This window comes from Parasteatoda tepidariorum, chromosome 2 (genome assembly GCF_982258835.1).
Source record: "Parasteatoda tepidariorum strain Cologne lab strain chromosome 2, Ptep-v5.0, whole genome shotgun sequence".
NCBI classification, from domain to species: Eukaryota; Metazoa; Arthropoda; class Arachnida; order Araneae; family Theridiidae; genus Parasteatoda; species Parasteatoda tepidariorum.
Window position 1 is genome coordinate 74,218,560 of NC_141756.1, and position 19,142 is coordinate 74,237,701.

General features: G+C 28.7%; 1 protein-coding gene across 3 annotated transcripts in view; it reads left to right on the forward strand.

Annotated features, from left to right (window-relative positions):
• The first annotated feature begins 3,425 nt into the window (after nucleotides 1–3,425).
• Nucleotides 3,426–19,142, forward strand: part of LOC107444238 (RNA binding protein fox-1 homolog 1-like) — a 311,515-nt gene continuing 295,798 nt past the window's right edge. For 2 of the 3 annotated variants that reach the window (XM_071177681.2, XM_071177683.2), the window contains exon 1: nucleotides 17,934–18,942. The gene's annotated coding sequence lies outside the window, so the exon portion shown is untranslated. Of the gene's footprint in view, nucleotides 3,564–17,933; nucleotides 18,943–19,142 lie in introns of those variants that run through there. The other variant, XM_071177682.2, reaches the window with a different exon arrangement.

Here is a 19,142-nt window from a genome sequence, read left to right on the forward strand (position 1 = left end):
GACAGAAAAAAAGGTTACAAAACTAAAGCTCCATAATAAACAAAAGAAATTCTATATTTTACTTTAATTAACCTTATTTATCACTATTTTAAATTTTTTTCTTGAAATTTCCTAACTTTTTTCTATAATTTTTATACCTTTAAAGAGTTTTTGTCATAATAAAGGTCTTAAGAATGCTGTGTGGCATAACACTGAAATTTATAGTTATGTAAAGGAAATTCTGCAAATTATTTGTGCCTAATATCATTTCTAAGTAACATTAATATGTACAGATAAATTCCTTATTTTCATTCTTATGAAAATTTGATAATTATTAATTAAGGTAATTTCATTTTACTCCATTTTACTCCTTTATTAACCAATGAGTTTTATTTTTCACTTATTAAACCTTAAAAATTAGATTCGTCAGCAGATTATTGGTAATTGGATTTATATCCATTTAAATAAGAGACTTAGTATTTTTTATGGAATAGAAAACAAAAATTATGTTTTTTTAAAGTACATACTTTTCTTAAAATTATTATTTTTCCAAATAGATATAAATAAATGGTTGTCGATTCTATAGCTCACCATTCCTAATCTATTCATTGGATCGACAGAACTTTTTTCACACTGTTAATTTGCGCATGAACAGTCGGTCCGTAATGGAGAAGCACACCAAGAGGTTTTTGGTCATGTCTCGTTACATAATCTTTAATTCTTATGATAGTATGTGCAAGTCCTTATGAGGAAAACAAAGAAAATAATACAAACAAACATTAATTATCTTATCTACCTTGCATGACATGCTCCATTATGATAACCTTATAATCAATTTGTATTGTAGTTTCACAATTTGAATTATTCAATGAGAGTAATTAATTCGTACTACAGACCTCTAATTACTCCACTAATCGTCTTTACATTTTATTTAAGACCAACCTAGCAACAAATGGATAATACGGGAGATCGTATTTTCTGGTTTCCGCCCATGTTATTGATTGAATCACGCAATTTTGTTCTATCCCATACACAATTATTCCGTGTAAATTTCTACTAAAATCTTATAAATACTATTTTAAAGGTGAAATTTCAAATTGACCCAACCAGATCAGGGATATTTTTTTAAATCACATTTTAATATTTTATGTATAATATATTTTTAAAATATTATATTGATCTAAGTTGTTTTCTGATTGTTTTATTAAATTATATTTCATTACATTATTTTTTTTACTTTATTAACATATTAAATTGCACTAAATTGCATTAAATTCCACAAATAATCAATACTTGCCAATTTTCTGCTCAAAAAAATTTTATTTTAATAGTAAAATTTCAAAAATTTAGTTAAGCTGATTGGTGATATTTGTTTAGTATTCATATTTAAGATGCTTCATTTATTTTTATTTTTCAAGCTAAAAATATTACAGAATGAGAATTTCTTATCTAAAAAATGAGTCTAAAATCACTTTTGATACTTGTTTTTTGAACCAATCGAAAACATTTTTACTGTCCATATTAACTTACAAAATCCATTAAAAAAATCTGACAATTACGAAAAATAGTTAAAGTAATTTTACATCTGTAAATTAATAAAATTTTTCAATTATTCGTTCTGTGTAATTCAGAAAATTTGGACCAATTATAATTGCTGGGAACCGAATCTGCTGGGAACCGTGTCTTAACGATCAGTCCACTGCGGGACTGAAACCACGAGAAACTCACGTTGTTGACAACAAATCAGATATATTCGTTTCCTCTAAGTCCCGTAGTGGACTGATCGTTAAGACACGGTTCCCAGCAGATCACCGAAGTCAAGCATCACTGGCTGCTGTCAGTGTGCGGGTGGGTGACCCACTTGGATCAGTCTGCGTAGGGACCGAGGGTGTGCGGTATTGGTCCTTGTTAAACTGTGCTACCGTAAAGTGCTCGACTTCGCGTGCAGGTCGTTGGGCTACCGAAGCGGGGGTGCCATCCCCTCTGCAGAGGATCAAAATTGTGATGGCATGTCTTCGGATCATCCTCAGGGATGTTTCCCAGACCGTCGTCAATAGCCCTTTGCGCAGCTCTAGCGTGATGTAAATTAGCTACAACAACAACAGCAACTACAATTAAGAAAGTATAAATTACTGGCCTTTCTGGTCGAGTGGTTTTTCTGCCCACCAAATGTTCTGAAAGGCAGAAGTAACAGGTTCGAATATCACTCTACTCCAGTCTATGTGTCTATGTGATCTTCTCTTTTGTCCTTCAACTGGACAAGGGCTTACATTGTGATATCTGTCCATCCTCTTGACAAGGGCTTTTAAGTCGCTCATTTAATTGTGCACGCAAGCCTGCATGAGTATGTGTAAAAATAAATAAATAAATACAGGGGCTAGTAAATAACGTTTTGTAATCGACAAACAAGCTCCACGGAACTCACTGAAGGATGGCGTTAGAAACCCATAGTTTTCTAGTATCCATTTCACTTTACTATTTGGTACATTTGCTTTTTGTGTGTTTAATCTTTTTTGCTAATTACCGAAAGCTTATAGATTATTCTTTATATTGAATAGACAGATTTGATATGTTATAAATGAAGACAGCATTTAGGGGAGTCCTTGAACGAAAGGTATCGCTAATTCAGTAACCTATTCGTACCCTGGATGTAGCTGATTGGAATCCCACTGTAACCCAGTTTTATCATCGTGCTGTACTTCTCTGAATTATATTATCTGTCTTTCGATATACATGAGCCAAACGCATGTAACTGAGCACAGATTTCTGCAGGCATGTGCACCAACCAATAAATAAATTAAATTGCATTAATATGTTCTTAAACTTGACAAGTCGATCTATGTATAAAGCATACAAACCTGTATATGTATGTTTAACAATAAATAATTGTAACAACATATAAAAAAAGTAGGGGGCATTCTTTGCTGATTGGTATCACCCACCTAACATTCTGTTGAATGGAGGTAGCTGGCTGAAAATGCTACATTTTTCTGAATTGTACTATAAGTTATTTGACTTTACAAAGGTTAATAAGCCATACCTACGTAATTTAGCACATACACCTGCATGTATAAAAAATCAGGGGTATTCTAGGCTAAGAGATACCCGCACCAAAAGGCTCTGCAGCGTAGAGATAGCAGGTTCGAACCCCATCGTAATCCTGATTGTATCCTTATGATGTTCTCTTAATTGAAATGTATGTCTTCCTTACAAGGGCTTATAAGCAAAGAAGCTTGCAAATGTTTGTCGGAGCAGTAAATAATTAAAATTAAATAAATAAATACAATTAGAAAGTATCGGAGATGGTGCTCGAGGATTTTTGTTTTCATACTTCGAATTTATTTCATTTTTTTCTAATTGCTAGGGAATTTTAATTCTTTATAAACAGAATTTAAAGTGTTCTGATTCCAATCTAATTTTGAAAATATTCAAACAAGCGCATGGTTGGCGCTGACTCCATTTTAAAAATTTAAACAGTTTTGAAGGAGAACTTACGATTTCTTTGGTTATACACTGCTTGGTAATTTCTGGGAAGGAAAATGCAACAGCTAAATATGATCTGTCTCTTCAAAAGGCAATAAAAGGTAAGGATTTTTTTTGAACAATAATTCTCTTAATAGTTAAAATTCAAAATTGAAAATAATTATTTCAGCTTAAAGAAATACGCTAAATCATAAAAAAGTGTTTCACATTCAAATAAATGAATATCAATTGTCTAACTGATTTCTCGAATACAATGACAATTTTGATGATTAGTGATTACTGCATAGTTTAGATTAGTTTTGTAAAGTGTATGGTTACAGTCAAAAACTATTTTTTTCATTCCAATCACACATATTAACACCTTTATTGCGACGGACGAGATAACTCGTCTTCCAGAAATACTCGCTGTGCTCTATTGCTGTATTAGTGAATATGGTTATTCATTGAAATTAGTTAACATTTCTTAGAGTAAAATAATTATAAAGGAATTTGAGCTTTATGTCAATTTTGGTGCTGCTCGTAACTCTAAGCGAAGAGTGAGGGACAAATTGCTGTATTGGAGATTTTTAGTGAGGGTGGGACTCTATTGTTTTATTAGTGAATATGTTTATTGATTTTTGTTGATTAGCATTTCTTAGAGTAAAATAATTAAGTTTTGAAGGAACTTGAGCTTTATGTCAATTTTGGTGCTGCTCGTAACTCTAAGCACAGAGTGTGGGACAAAGATGAGTCATTGCTGCAATGAAAGTGCTATTTCTTAACAAACAATTAAATGTAATTTTAAAATTTTGATTTCTTCCAAAATATAAAACTTCTTTGAATCTTAAATAAATTAATTTCTCTCCAAAAATGAGTTGCTATTCAAAATTGTTAAATAGGCATAACTTAAAACATTATTTCACTAATATTCATTTTCACTAATAAATACATAAGTAAAATCTACTTTAGAGTCAAGCAAACTAGAAGAAATTTGGTATTGAAATCAACTAAAAAAGTGTTAATATATTTTATTCAATCAAAAATATCATTGCATAATTATAACTCAGAGGATCATTACACATAATAATGTATTCGCTTTTCAAATTGAACTGTAGTTTTATTCCCCTAGTTCTGCGCAATTCAAAGTTTTATTGGTTCTAACACGCAATTCTGGATATTAAAGCTTGTAATCAAACCATTCATTACCTTTATTAAATTTCTATTTTTAGTGCGAAAACTATACTAAAAAGATTATAAGGCGTGACAAGGAACACCGATTTCGAAAATTGCGTTTGAGTTAGCGAGGTAAATGTAGTAATTTATTTATAGATGGAATGTGCTTCTCCGGATATTTAAAATAAAAGAGTGAAATGACATTCAATTTTATAATTCAGTTTTAACTGAATCATTTCAATAGATGTTAAGAGTCTAAGAAATATACGCTAAATAGTGTAATAAGAACGTTTACTTTTAAAACGACTTAGATAGTCATCATTGTAAATAGACCAATGCTTTGTAATTCAAATAAAATTACATATGTATCGATTTATACATTGTGTTTCGAAATAACCGTCTTGATACTATGTGTATTTTTAGAATTCTTATCAAGAATTAAGTTAAAAAGAGCATGCAATTTGTGAGTTGTAAATTAATACTAAAATTATCGGGAAAAAACGCTTTTAATATCTAACGGGTCAATACTGAACAACAAAACCTGTTTGATTGCCAAAAGTGACAGGAAGAATTTCAAACGCAGTTGCTCAAAACACATCTCGATTTCATCAGGCAATTAGGTTGGTTTAATCATTTTTATCCCTCATTCCTTGTGCTTGTTCTCTTATTTCAGTTCGAAAGCTTTTTTATAGCCATCTAAAATATTAATCGTGACCTCAGATGTTTACATTTTAATGCATTTATCTTTGACAAGGCCTACATGTAAAAGACAATCACAACATCACGCCATGCATTTAGTATTTTATGTTAAAAAAAAAAATAAATAAAAAAAAAAAAAAAAAAAAAAATTTATTCGATCAATCCAACTTTTCGATTCCGCAATAAAAAAAGCATTCAAGTTAAACTACTGTTTGTGAGTTCCAGGACTCCGAGACACTCTAGCTATTATTTAGGATATTAATTTGTCTTTTTCTGTACATTTTGTGCGTAAAACATAGTTTATAACACAATTTGAATTTGGTTAAACTCAGCCTCTACTTGTTTCTATGACCATCTTTACATTCAATCAAACACCTCAGTTTAGATAGTTTGACAGGGTTATTGAGATTTATAAGATATTATTACCTAGAGCATATAATAGCGTTTTTAATGCAATAATATTAAAAAATTCTCCCTTTAATAAAATGACTGCAAATATTATTAAAAGAAACTACTCGCTGCTTATATATTATATTCATTTCGTTAAAAAAATAAAAGTAAAATTCATCCTTAAAATAATTTATTACTTTTGAATTCTGGTCCAGATGTAAAATTATTAAGTAAAGTAAAAGTATTAGAGTGTGTAATTCAATAGGGGGAAAATTTTCTTTTTAAATCTGGCGAATTACGGAGGAGGTCATGTTTAAAACTCTAAAACCACTTTTATTGCCTGATGAAGTTCGAGGGCTTGGATTTCAATGATTGTATATTTTCTCCGGCAATCAAAAAGGATTTAAATTTTTCAACATTGCTTTCTTTACAAATGATTAGTCAGATTTTGATTTTTTTACTCCTGTTTAAAAGGAATCTTTTCTATGCTATGTGTTTGATGAGCACTGTTTTATTCTGATTGTAATCGTTTTTCTGTATGACTCTTGTTTTGTTTAACACTTTATTTTACTTAATTTCTGAAAATTTAGAAAAAGAACTATAATTAAAATAATCACTAGCTTTAAACAGATATGCGAGTATGTTTGCGAATCAGTACTAATTTTACCTAAGCTTATATTTAAATCAAGAGAGCTTATAAGCTTAAATAAGCTTATATTTAAATTATTGGAGCTTATAAACTTAAATAATCTTATATTTATATTAAGTGAGCTTATAAGCTTATATAAATCTTATATTTAAATTAAGTGAGCCTATAATCTTGCGTGAACTTATATTTAAACTAAGTGTGCTTATAAGCTTACTTAAGCTTATATTTAAATTTAAATTACTAGTTCCAATGTAAGACTGTAAATCCCTGTTAGTTTCGAAATTACTCCTTACCATAAATAATTTTTATTATAAAAGCAAGAGGCTTTATTTTAGGTAACTGTTCTGATTATTTGAAAATATTTCCTTAAAAAGTCTAGACATTTAATTAAGAAGGTCTACAGCTGGTAAGCAATAGTCTTGGAAAAAGTATTTAATTAATATTTCAAAAGCATTAAAAGTAATTAAGGAATGGAATAATGAAAACCCGGATTAGCCTAAACAATATATTAAATAATTATTTATGTATTATGTAAAACAAATTATTTATGTATAAAATATATGAAAACATGAAGACCTTTTGTAAAACAATGGTTAAGATTTACTTTAAATTTAAAACTTGCGTTAAGATTATTTAGTCAGTTTTTATCTGTAGTATTGTATAAAAATGCATGAGTGGCATATTTTAATTCTGTAGTATAATGTGATACTGACATAAAACGCTATAAAATTCTACTTTTGGGAAACTAAAATAAACGGTACTGTAGACATTTTAATAGAAATTTATATATAAATCATTTCCATTTTAATTTTAATACTTTTTATTATCCTTGCTCAAGGTATTTCAAATTTTTTAAGAGTTTAAATTAATTTTAGTTGTTGCTTTCGTTTAAATTAATTTTGCTTTGTTGGTTCGATCTCAGCATAGATCAAGTGCATTTATTTGCTGTCTATTTTAAGTTTAATTTCTTTCCTTATGTGGTACTCAATTTAAAGTAGAATTTCAACAACTTTTAAAATTTTGGAACAAATGTTGATGTTTCCATGCTCTCAATAGCACGCTTATGAAGATTGTTTGATATCCAAAATACTGTTTGATGATGCCTATTTATTTAATATTTTTTGTTGGAAATAATTGTTTAAGATAAACTTTTTGGACATTATAAGAATAACAGTTTCAAAAATTTAAATATTAATTAATAATTATTAATTAATAATTATCAAAACCTTGTAAAGAAATATAAATTACAAGCACTGTGTAGAACAATTCCATTATCTACGCGACACCTTAGAATAATGCAGCTACTTTATGGAGAACTGTAATTAACTGCATTCATATTTCTATTAAAAACTTACGACAGAAAAAAATTTAAAATTCATCGAACATCATATACATTATTTCTTTGAATTTTTTACATAAAATATTTTTTTTTCCAAAAAAGAAAAAAATAGTGAAGTATTTTCTTCTAAAAAGAGAAATGAGGCGTGCCTATTATAAAATTTATCGTAAATATTAATTAAATTACACATAGTTAATTAATACTTGTAAATAAGATTATTCATTATAAGTGCGGTAACAGAAGAAGGTATCTTAGAAATATTATACGCCACTCCAAGTGAAAGAATTATCTACCGTTGAATACCTGAACATATTTTATCTAGTGCATCCTCAATTTAATTGATGTTAAAACTATTTAAACACATTTGGAAAATGTTAAAAGAATATTAAGTTTTCAAACTTATGTTAATTGTAGTAATTTGTTTTTAAAAAATTATGATTTTAATGTTAACAAATGTTAAATGTAACAAATGACCAAGCATCAGTCTAATATCTCTTAGAAGAGAAAATGCCTCAGCACTGGTTACCACAAACATTAAATCCGATCCCTTAATAGTCTAAACATTATGAAATATTTCATATTTCTTCCCATTGCACAGCTCAATAGTAGCCCGAACATAGTAAATCTTTCTTTTTTTCCAACACTACGCAGTTTATGTTCATTACGTTGGACGTACTAAATTGATCCGTGGTGAGGCCTTATATCTTCTAGGAGATGTTGATCAATCCAAATAAGCAATAAACTTCCCACACCAAAAAGAGCTCCCCCACCAGAATTTTATCAGGGATAGAATTCGATGAGCGATTACCACTATAGTTGCTGTACTTGTGAAAGTATCGGGAGAGCTGGTTTTAAGGTGACCGGGTGGGTTTTTGAGTTCTGAATGTGAGAGATGTAGTAACTTTACGGTCGTGTTTGCTCCTCTACTGCCTTTAGCAGTCGAGTGTATGCAAGCTGACGTTGTGTATGATCGAGACGAGACTGAGTAGCAACATCATGAGGAAGTTGATTATGTCGCAGTCACAAGTAGCAAGTCAACTGTTCAACGTGGATCATCCAACGGAGTGGGCGTTACTGCGTGTTCAAATCACGTTCGGGTCACCTATGTGGGAGCGGAGATATCGACCATGCCAACCTTCATCTATCAAAAGGTACCTCGTGATTGAATCAAGTTATCATGTCCTATATACCAGTGATTTGATGTTTAATATTCGTAGTGGTAGTTACGTCACAAGTAAATGTGCCTGTGTGAGCAACTGATTCATATATCCATTATTATTTTTTTACGAGGATGACATCGTGTTATTAGTGTCTCTTTAAGAAAAATGCTTAAACGGCTCTAGACAATAATTTTTTGCTTCATAGAATATTATTTTTAAATTTTAAAATAGCCTCTAACTCGTCAATTATAGAGAGAACTTTATGAAAATTGAGGCTTGGTGCCTCAGTGGTAAAGGAACTGAATTATTAGTGTGAAAGTTTGAGTTTTGATAGTCAGAAACTGCTTGAAACCCACCCAGTTTCAGCAGTTTGACTGAAATGTAAAAGCGATTTATCACATGCTGATCATATTAGCACCATCATAACATTGGTCCCGAAATTGTATAACTTTCTCCACCCTGGCCGACTATTTGCTGTTGCAAAAATACGTTACTTTACTTAACTAAAATAAAATAAATTAATTTTACTTTTATATTAAAAATTAAATAATGGGGAGAAAAACATTCTGTTTGACTCTGACGATGATGTTTTCAAAATTATTCACTTACTATCAGCTTTTTTTTAAAAATGTAATACTCATGCATTTTTTATTTTTAAAATGATTTCGGATAAAAACTCTAAACTTAAGTAACACTAAATGCAAATGTAACCAATTGTTCAGTAAAGTATTATTTAATGGTGTAGAAACATTTTTAAACAATTTGCAAATAATTTTTGCCCAAAACACGCAAAAAAATTTTAAAAAAACTTGGGTATAAGTTTTAACAAAAATATATATTATCCAGAAGAAATGCTTATAGAGAAAAAAAAGTTAATACCGTTTTTTTGAAGAGAAATGTTTTGCTTACAAATCGTTTACTTTTATCAGCCAGTTTGTCGTGCGCTTATCTCAGCTGATATCTCTTGGACTAACCGTGATCATGTCCAAACAAGATAAAGCACTTAGGCTGACCATTTCTAAAGTTGTTTATTCGGAAGGAGAGCATGTAGGGATTTTAGTCAAAACTTTCCCCAGGCAATAAAAAGTTAACTACATTTACCCTTACAACTAGTTTTCAAAAGATAACCAGAATGATTCCAACTCTGGTTTGAGTTAGATATTTAATTTTTGAGGAAGTTTAAATATCAAATACTTATATTGTTAAAGAAAATCACAAAAAAATAGTTTCCTTTTTTTTTGTAATTATACAATAATTAAAACATTTACAAAATGCAAATAATAATCAAAGTTTATTTAAAAATTATTAGCTAGATAGGTAGATAGAAATATAAATCTCTTAGCATACAAGTTAAAAAATATACATTAAAATACTAAGAATAATTATAAAGTACCTGACAGCATCTAACTACAAGCTTCTAAATACGTCTACATACATAAGATTTAAGTAATACAGAAGTACTGGATGAATTTATGTTCCTTTCAGTTGGTAAAAGCAATGTCACAATTCCATTAAAAACCAAAATATAAATTAATCATGAAATAAAGTTGTATGGTTTTATGAACAGAAAGAATGAAGAATAATCAGGTAACGAGATAACGCTATAAATCAGTCTTCTCCGTTTGTCACCCAACTGGATTTAAATGAGAAGGAAATCCACTCTTTAAATTAAATTTTCAAGTTTAAATATGTTAAAAATCGTAAATCTTTTTTTTCCCTTCAAACTGCAAACAGTTCAAAATGAAGTTCAAAATGAAGATAAAACAAAAGGAAATTACAGACATATGAAGTAAAAAAAAGAGGGGGATTAAAAAAATTTCAAAAATCCGGAAAATAATAAATATAATCTTTTCATCAGCCCACACGATTATATCCGCAAAAAAGAGTGCTTTCTGTTATTGTATCAACATAGCCAAAGCGAAATATATTAATACAATAGTGTGAGGAGCACTCAAAAAGTTTTTTACAGAAATTGCAACAAATGAAGTAGAACACAATAAGTAAAAATAACACGTAAAAACAGAAAATAAAATATAAGAAAAAGAAAAAACAGAATTAAACATAAGCTATAACGCAAGTAGCGAATTCAAATGTACTTACATGACCGAGAAATTTTTCAAGAATGATTTGAAAAATATTTTCATAACAAGATTGCCAGTTCGCAAAATATGAAAACAAAAGCGCAAATTGAGCGTAACTAGAGGAGTTTTGTTTTAAAGTGCCGATTTTACTGCTTTGTTGAAGTGCGTTTGATTTGTTAGTTACCAAGGTTGGGGTAAATTATATTGCATAACGAGGTAATATTATACTGGATAATTTAAAGAAGTTGACCATAAATAATTTTTCCCCAGTTGCTTGCTATTTTTTTTTATTATTTTTCTTCCCCCCTTTTTTTTCAAATGTCTGTGATTTCCCTTTGTTTTATCTACATTTTGAACTTATCTAATAAGATCTGTTTACTTGCAGCTTATGCGCAATAAATAAAACTTATTGTTTTTCTTAATCTTCTTCGTGTTTTTTTTTGTATTTTTTTATTTTGTTGTATGTATATATATTAAAAAATTAAAATATTTAATTATTTTAGCTTTTCTAATTATGTTGGTATATGTCTTTCCGTTTTGCTCAGGATTTCGTAGTTTTTCTCAATACCGATATAACTAGTGCCTATTTTTTTTCATCGCGTTCAGAGAAAGGGTATTTAACAAATGTATTATAAAAGAATAAGACGATCCCGCATTCAGGCGTCATGTAGGTCAAGGCTCCACAAATTCGTGATTAACAGCAAGAGAATGAGAAAAAGATCTGCATTATACAATTGCCTATATTCATTTTCAAAACTGATAAATTGGTACACATTGATCTTAAGAAACGTAGGATTCTATTCGCATAAAACTGTTAATGTTGCAGCATAAAACTATTGTTACACAATTTCGTGATTAAATATATTATAATGAAATAATAATTATTTTATTTTAATTTAAATAAAATCGGCATTAAACGCAAAAGATATTTCGCTAGTATATGCGATGCCATTACAGGCATTACATATTTCTAAGCTTGTAAAATTAATTTAATTTCGCAAATTTAATATTATAATTATTCTTATTGATATTATACTTAAATTAAATCAAATATTTAAATTTTATCACGTTTTATAGAAAGCGAATGTAAATACCTATATTCTTTTCTTAACAACCAATATAACGGATAACTTTTTAATCCAATATAAATGTTTAACTCATTAATTCACTGTCGCGACTAAATCGAACATCAAAATCTATTTTTAGCTCTTAATTCCTTAATCTGTTATCTTTCTCTAACCACAAAAAATGCTTTAGTTGCAGGATTCAGTTAAATTCTATTGGTCTCTCTGGTCATTACGCTGTAGACAGATTATTTAAAATTTCAGAATAATAATGAGGGTCGGAATTAGTTTTGGCTATATTATCTATCGATAACTCGCCAAATTTTAGATCTCTTGTCGTGCTCGTAAGTTACCCTTTACCACTATTCTTAACTATAAATTTGAATTTATTGACGTTAAGACTGGGCGTTTTTGGATACCAGATGGCTCCTTAGTCCGACAGTTAATTAGAGTTACAAAAATATATAAAATGCATGTCTTATAAGAAACTCTCTAAAATACGTGCTAATAAGTTTTATTTTGTGCATTTAATATGTTTTCAAATTTTTAAATGAGCTCATATTTATTTCGCAAACTTTAGAAAAATAGAGTCTCAAAAAAGCATGAAAGTTTTCTTTGATTATATCTCTGATGTATTCCTCTCTCAATATAATGACAATGCTCAAGAGAAATTTCTACTACACTCTGTTATGATAAATATGAATGATTTTAGCTAAAGAACCGTGCAAATAGTGACTACGGTAAAGGTTTTGTTAATATCTAAAAATATAATTGAATATATATTAGGAAGTATAACTGAAATCTATTTAAGGGAAAGTCTAAAAAACCATTTTAATTCCTAGATGGAATGAAAGTTCAAAAAATAGTTGTGTGATCTTTATTATTAAATTTAAATTAATACGTGGTTTAATGAGCTATTTATCTAAATATTCATAATTTGCTACTTATTCTAAAAGATATTACGTTCAAAAAAAATAAGAAAAAGACAACGCTTATATCTCGCATTTCCGAGAGAAAAAAATCAGATAAAGGATTCACAAAGCTTTAGGAATACAATAGCCAAATGCGAAATTGATTGCTTTCGAATAATATAAAAATGCTTCAACAACCCATGAAGAAATTTTAATTAAGTTATTGAAAGATTTTTGTAATAATCTTAAGTACCGAAAAAGCAGAATAATGCAGTGCAAATCACAGTTTAATTAAATCTTGTCATAATGCAAAAATGAGGTTCGACATCAATGTTGCTGAATACAAATAAAAAATACGGGTTTCTTTTCTTAAGCGGATATGTAATATCAAATTAACATTAGAAAGAATAACATAACTGCAGCAAGTTATTTAATAAAAATACAAAAAAATATTTTATTTTCTATATTTTGTAAACATTTCGATATATATTTTAAGCGTGATTGCGGAGGATTATTGTGGAGGATTATGTGGTTGTGGAGGTTATTAGCATTAAAAATGTATTAACATTAAAATCTATGAATTCATTGTGGTACTCCACAGTTAAAATGATACTAAAAGCCCCAGAACCAGTTAAATTTTCATATGAAACTGAAAATTGCATAATAAAATAAGACTGGGTGTGATACTTTTTAATCCAATTTTCATTGTGTTTTACTTCAATGAATTTTGAAAAGTTTATAGTTTCTAGTGACTTAAATATCACTAAAAGTCCATATTTTTACATTATATTTTAGCGATAAAAGCTTTAGAAATATATTGAAGTTGGTAATAATGACCCCTTATATATATATATATATATATATATATATATAATATATATATATATATATATATATATATATATATATATATATATATATATATATATATATATATATATATATATATATATTATTATATATATATATATATATAATATATATATATATATATTATATATATATATATATATATATATATATATATATATATATATATATATATATATATATATATATATATATATATATATATATATATATATATATATATATATATATATATATATATATATATATATAATATTCTTTTGATATTTTTTTAAATATAATATTTTTCCTAGGCTAGAAATTGTTTTCAACTTCCGAAGAAGGCAATCAATCATAAGTAAAAAATAACACAATCCCTTAAGTGTATACGTATAAGCTTATAAATGAGGATTCAAATTCATGGAAGAGGAGTTGAGAAATTAATGTTTGTACTGTACATCAATTACCCACTATGGAATCTATATATTTGCTGTAAGGTATCATTAATCAACTTGAACTATTACGATAAATTGGGTATTTCTCAGGAGGAGAAAATATTTCTGAGACATCATGAGCCCTAATAAAATATTAAACCTTAAATATTGTAATAAAAGAGCTAACCTTTAATAAATTGTTTTTTATTCCTTTAAGATTTTAGTTTTGATTGCATAAGTTATAGAAATAAATAATAGGCTTATTATTAAAATTTGAAACAAATTAAGTTCTGCATTAAGTTACCGACTATATCATTTACAGAAGTTTGATTATAGGAGAATTTTTAATGTTATTTTTCATTATCTAAACCATTTTTTAAATGCTTTTTAGAACTTTATCATCATACAAACCAAGCATTTAGAATGCGATGCATGTTTTATTTTTACATCGCATTATTATATACCTATTATGTGATTCATAAAAACAGGGTGTTTTCATAATATTACTCAAAGTTAGAAATAAATAATTACCTTCAATTGGAGAATAAACAATAAAATAATTTCTGTTTTTTGACCTGAGAACATTTCGAGCTTTGCGTATGAGGCAAGTCTGCATCGATTTCTTCGAAATAAGGTTTAAATGAAAGAAACTATGATGGGTTATTTTGTACCAAGCACTTTAGAATTTCAGAACATACCAATCTCAGCCTATCCCCCCCTCTTGAACTAGAATCGTCCAGACTTGTCATCATAGCTATTCCTTTCGAAAACGAAGAGTAAACTGTGCCTTGATAATGAAAATTATTGAGATAGTTTTTGCAGTTACATATAACAGTTTCCAATAAGTAGTGCTGTAATCTGTACTGGACGGTATCATAAGCGAACTTTTATAACTATTGGCAATGTAATTTAGACACGATTTTAAAAATAAGCAAAGTTTGAGATGATGATGATGCCGCAATACAAAATAGGGAAATTACACAAAGTGTCAGGTGCTGGAAACTTTTACCACCAATTTTGAAAATCATGTTTAAAATTCTTATTATATTCTCTGTTAATGAAGCATTCTTTAAATCTTTTTATCTCCTATGTTTAGTAACTATATAATATTAAAAACAGTTCCTCTCTCGTTGGACATGTTGTATTTTGAAAGATATACACATTGGGAGTCTTTTTGTAGACATTCACACTATCATCCACCCTTTCAGGTCATGGGAAGATTACTTCCCACCCATGTGATTTTACAAAATACCCCAGTGGGAAGAGCGACACTATACACAATATATTGGCCTTGTTATTATAACAATGAGGGCACTAATTTCTGCTTCAGTTTTCTGAATTAGTCTGAGAGAAAAATCATTTTACAAAGATGATTTCCAACTATAGAAAAAAGTACCCGCTATATAAGTGCAGAATGTGATGATCCCTCGTTTACTGCAAAATGCTTCTGATTTACCTACAGCAAATTATGGCTATTAAATTTTCTGTATTCCTATAAATGTTTTCTTGGGAAGTAGACTTCCCTCCCAAGATAGTCAAATATGTACGCAAAATTCGGCAAAATAAAATGTATTTCCTTAAATGCTGTTGTTGAATTGTTAATAAAACATAAAAAAACTGGGAGAAAATCAAAAAAGAAATTTTTCACGAAAGGGTTAAAAATATTTTAATTGTTAATTTTTATAAAGTGTATAAATTTTTCCACTAGAGGCCTTAAGAATACCGCAGGCGGAAACGCGTGTTTACCCTTTTAATTAGCGCAGCACAATGGAATGTAGCTAATTAATCATATGACACATTATGTTGAGAATTTCTTTTGTCGTTGAATTCGTTTCAGCATTCGTTATTTCACCAGGATTTATGATGCATTTTTTATTACTATAAAAATATTTGCCCTTTAAATTCCTTAACCGTTAAATCCTATGTTTGTTAAGGGTGCAGAATTTTCTGAATTCATCAACTAAGCATGGTGAATAAATCCAAAATGATAAACGAACGTTCTGTTCATTCATCATCTCGTAGGTTCGCGCTGTTGAAGTTTAATTTTCCACACCCTCAGAAAACTCGTATTTCATACGTACAGTCCTTACTTTTATGTTGGTTGTATATTTTATATGGTAAAGCAATTTTTCTGTTTGAAAATAAACGTAATTTTGCGTTAAGATATGACTGCGTTTTAGATTTTTTTTTCAAACATTTTCAAGCACAATAAGGAGCAAAGAAATAAAAGTTAGGTACTAAAAATGAAAAAATGTAATAAAAAGGTGTGAATTTCTTTTAAAATTATAATTTTTTGATTGAAAATATCCAGAATATAGTGATTTATTGAAGGAACTGGATTTGCGAAAATAAGAAATCAAACAATGAATTACGCAGCAAAATATTTTTTTTAAATCACCATACTGTAGAATAATGACATTTCAGGCGAAAAAACGATAAAACTTTGGTTGATAAAAGTAAAATATACGGTATTCCACTTGGAATTTTACCGTTCGTATCATAATGGTTTTCCGGAAATTCCAGTTTTCAAAATTACGGTTCTTATTAACACATAGGTAGTAAACAGGAAAACGAGAAAAATGCAAGTAAACAAGAAAAAAATACCCAACTACTTGATGCAAAAAAGCTGTTTCATATTGCAGTGCAGAAGAAAAATATCTTTGTCACATCAATATGTCTATAATGCAGTAATTTATTTTATAAGTTTAACACGCAAACGTGTTATTGGAAGTTAACGGAAAAGTATTTTTATTTATTTATATATTCATTTTATTTACTTATTTTTTTTTATTATTTTTTTATTTAATTTTAATTCTAAAATAAATTTTAAAATTAAAATTAAACTTTAAAATTAAAATTGATTTTTATTTTCATTAATTTTAATTTTTATTTTTATTTTTTTGGGGACGAATGCATTTACAGATTATATGTATTCCTATTTTATGACGTATAAAAATTTATTTCTAGCATTTATTAAAAACCATAAACGAGAATTTTCTTATTTTATTCATTTAAAATATAGTTTAATTTATTTATAACACATGAAAAGTTTTTCCCTTCTAACTTTATGCCATAATTAATATTACGCTTTAAATGGCAATCGTAATCATATTCGAGCCATTTGAATGAAAAGAAAAAAAAGGTTTTGAATGAATTAAAAAATAATAATAATAAAAAATATTTGTTTTATGTATTCTAAATTCCTTACATTAATAAATAATCGTAATTACAGCCCATTATTTGGATGATTTTTTCGAAGTTCTTTTAATTCCTTTGAGCATTTAACGTTCTAATAACATTTAAGCAAATGACTCATTAATTGCGCTTGACTATCCGGGCAATCAACGTTCTTTACAGCACACAAAAGGAAATTTTTCTTAAGTATGCAGTAGCGCAAATTCCATTGAGCGTATTTAAAGCGTCTAATAAAACAGCTCTCTCCCAAGAGATTCCCACCAAAATGCCTCATCGGGTAAAAATTAAATTTAACCGTTTAATCTTAATAAAGCACTAATTCCCTCATACCACAAGTCGACTTTATTCTTTTTTTAGTGTCCGCGACCAATTCATCGCCAAATTCCTTTTCCGAAAAGAACTCATTGTGAGCTACAGATGACAGACACATATGTATGCATATATACAAGCACGTATACACAAGCCATCCGATGATATGCCATCGATTGCAAACCCCGCAGCTCCACCCCCATAATTCCGATTCCAGCGCCTCCTTGAAAGTCGGCCTTCCTGCGAGCCTCATTCATCCTTTAGTTGCACACGTAGCTGTCGTGCGCTTAAAACGTGCGATAGTTTAGGGAGACAAAATATTTTACAAGGTTTTGGAACCACATACGAAATAGTTTGTAAAGTTTTTTGACCTCAACAGTATTGTGACAACACTTGTTGTGTGAATGAGGCATCTTAGATGATATTTTCGAAAGTGGATACCAAAAAATAACCACACAAACCTAAAAGATAAAAACAACAACTGTTATATAATCAGCAACAGCTGTGGTTAAAGACAAGAAATTTTGAACAGATTCAAAGATTTTTAGAATAATATTTGGAAAGTTAATGAAAATCATCTGTAACTTCTAAGATGATACAAGAAATATTTGAATTCGCAGCTAATTTTATAATTTATCAAAAACTGTAATCACTAACTTCACTGAGAAATGGTAATTTTGTAAAGAAAGATAAATTTGACATATCTAGCATTGAGTATCATTTTTATATTAATTCGATGCTTTATCATTTTATTGAAATTCTAAAATAAATATATATTTTTAATAGACATAATGTAGAAAAATATTTGTTGTTTATCTTCAAAATAAAAGGTGCTAATATCATTGTCTTCGATGCAAAGAAAAAAATCCTGATTTTTCAAACTTTAGAAAATTTTAAATCCTGGATTTCTTTTCTATAGAACATACATATTTTTTAAACTAAGAAATTGACAATTGAACTTGACATTATTTTCCCTGAATATAGAACTTGAAAGCAGAATATATACGATTAAATCGTTGTAGGCAGTTTCTGCCTCTTTTAATGGTATTGACGACTATTTATTGAGGTACACTGGAGTCAACGCAGAACATCGTGGCTACTTCTCCGGCCGTCTTACCTCTTTTTGCCGCTGCTGCTCAGAACCACCACCCCGCATCTCCAGACCTTACTGGGCCGGCACCACCCTGGGCCGCCTGTGGGACCCTGGCCTTTCCCTCAGGGGCTGTTTTACTTCCTAGGCTAGGCACGGTAAGAAGTTGTTTAAAAAATTTTTATCATTATTAAGTGTTTTTCACTAAAAAAATTTATTTTTTAAAAATTCTATTATAATAAAATATTTATAAAAACAAAATTATACTTAAGAATATTAATATTTATGAACCAAAAAAAGCATGCAAAACCAAATTTCTTATTAATAATGAGTTTAAGTCATAAATTGTAATAAACAC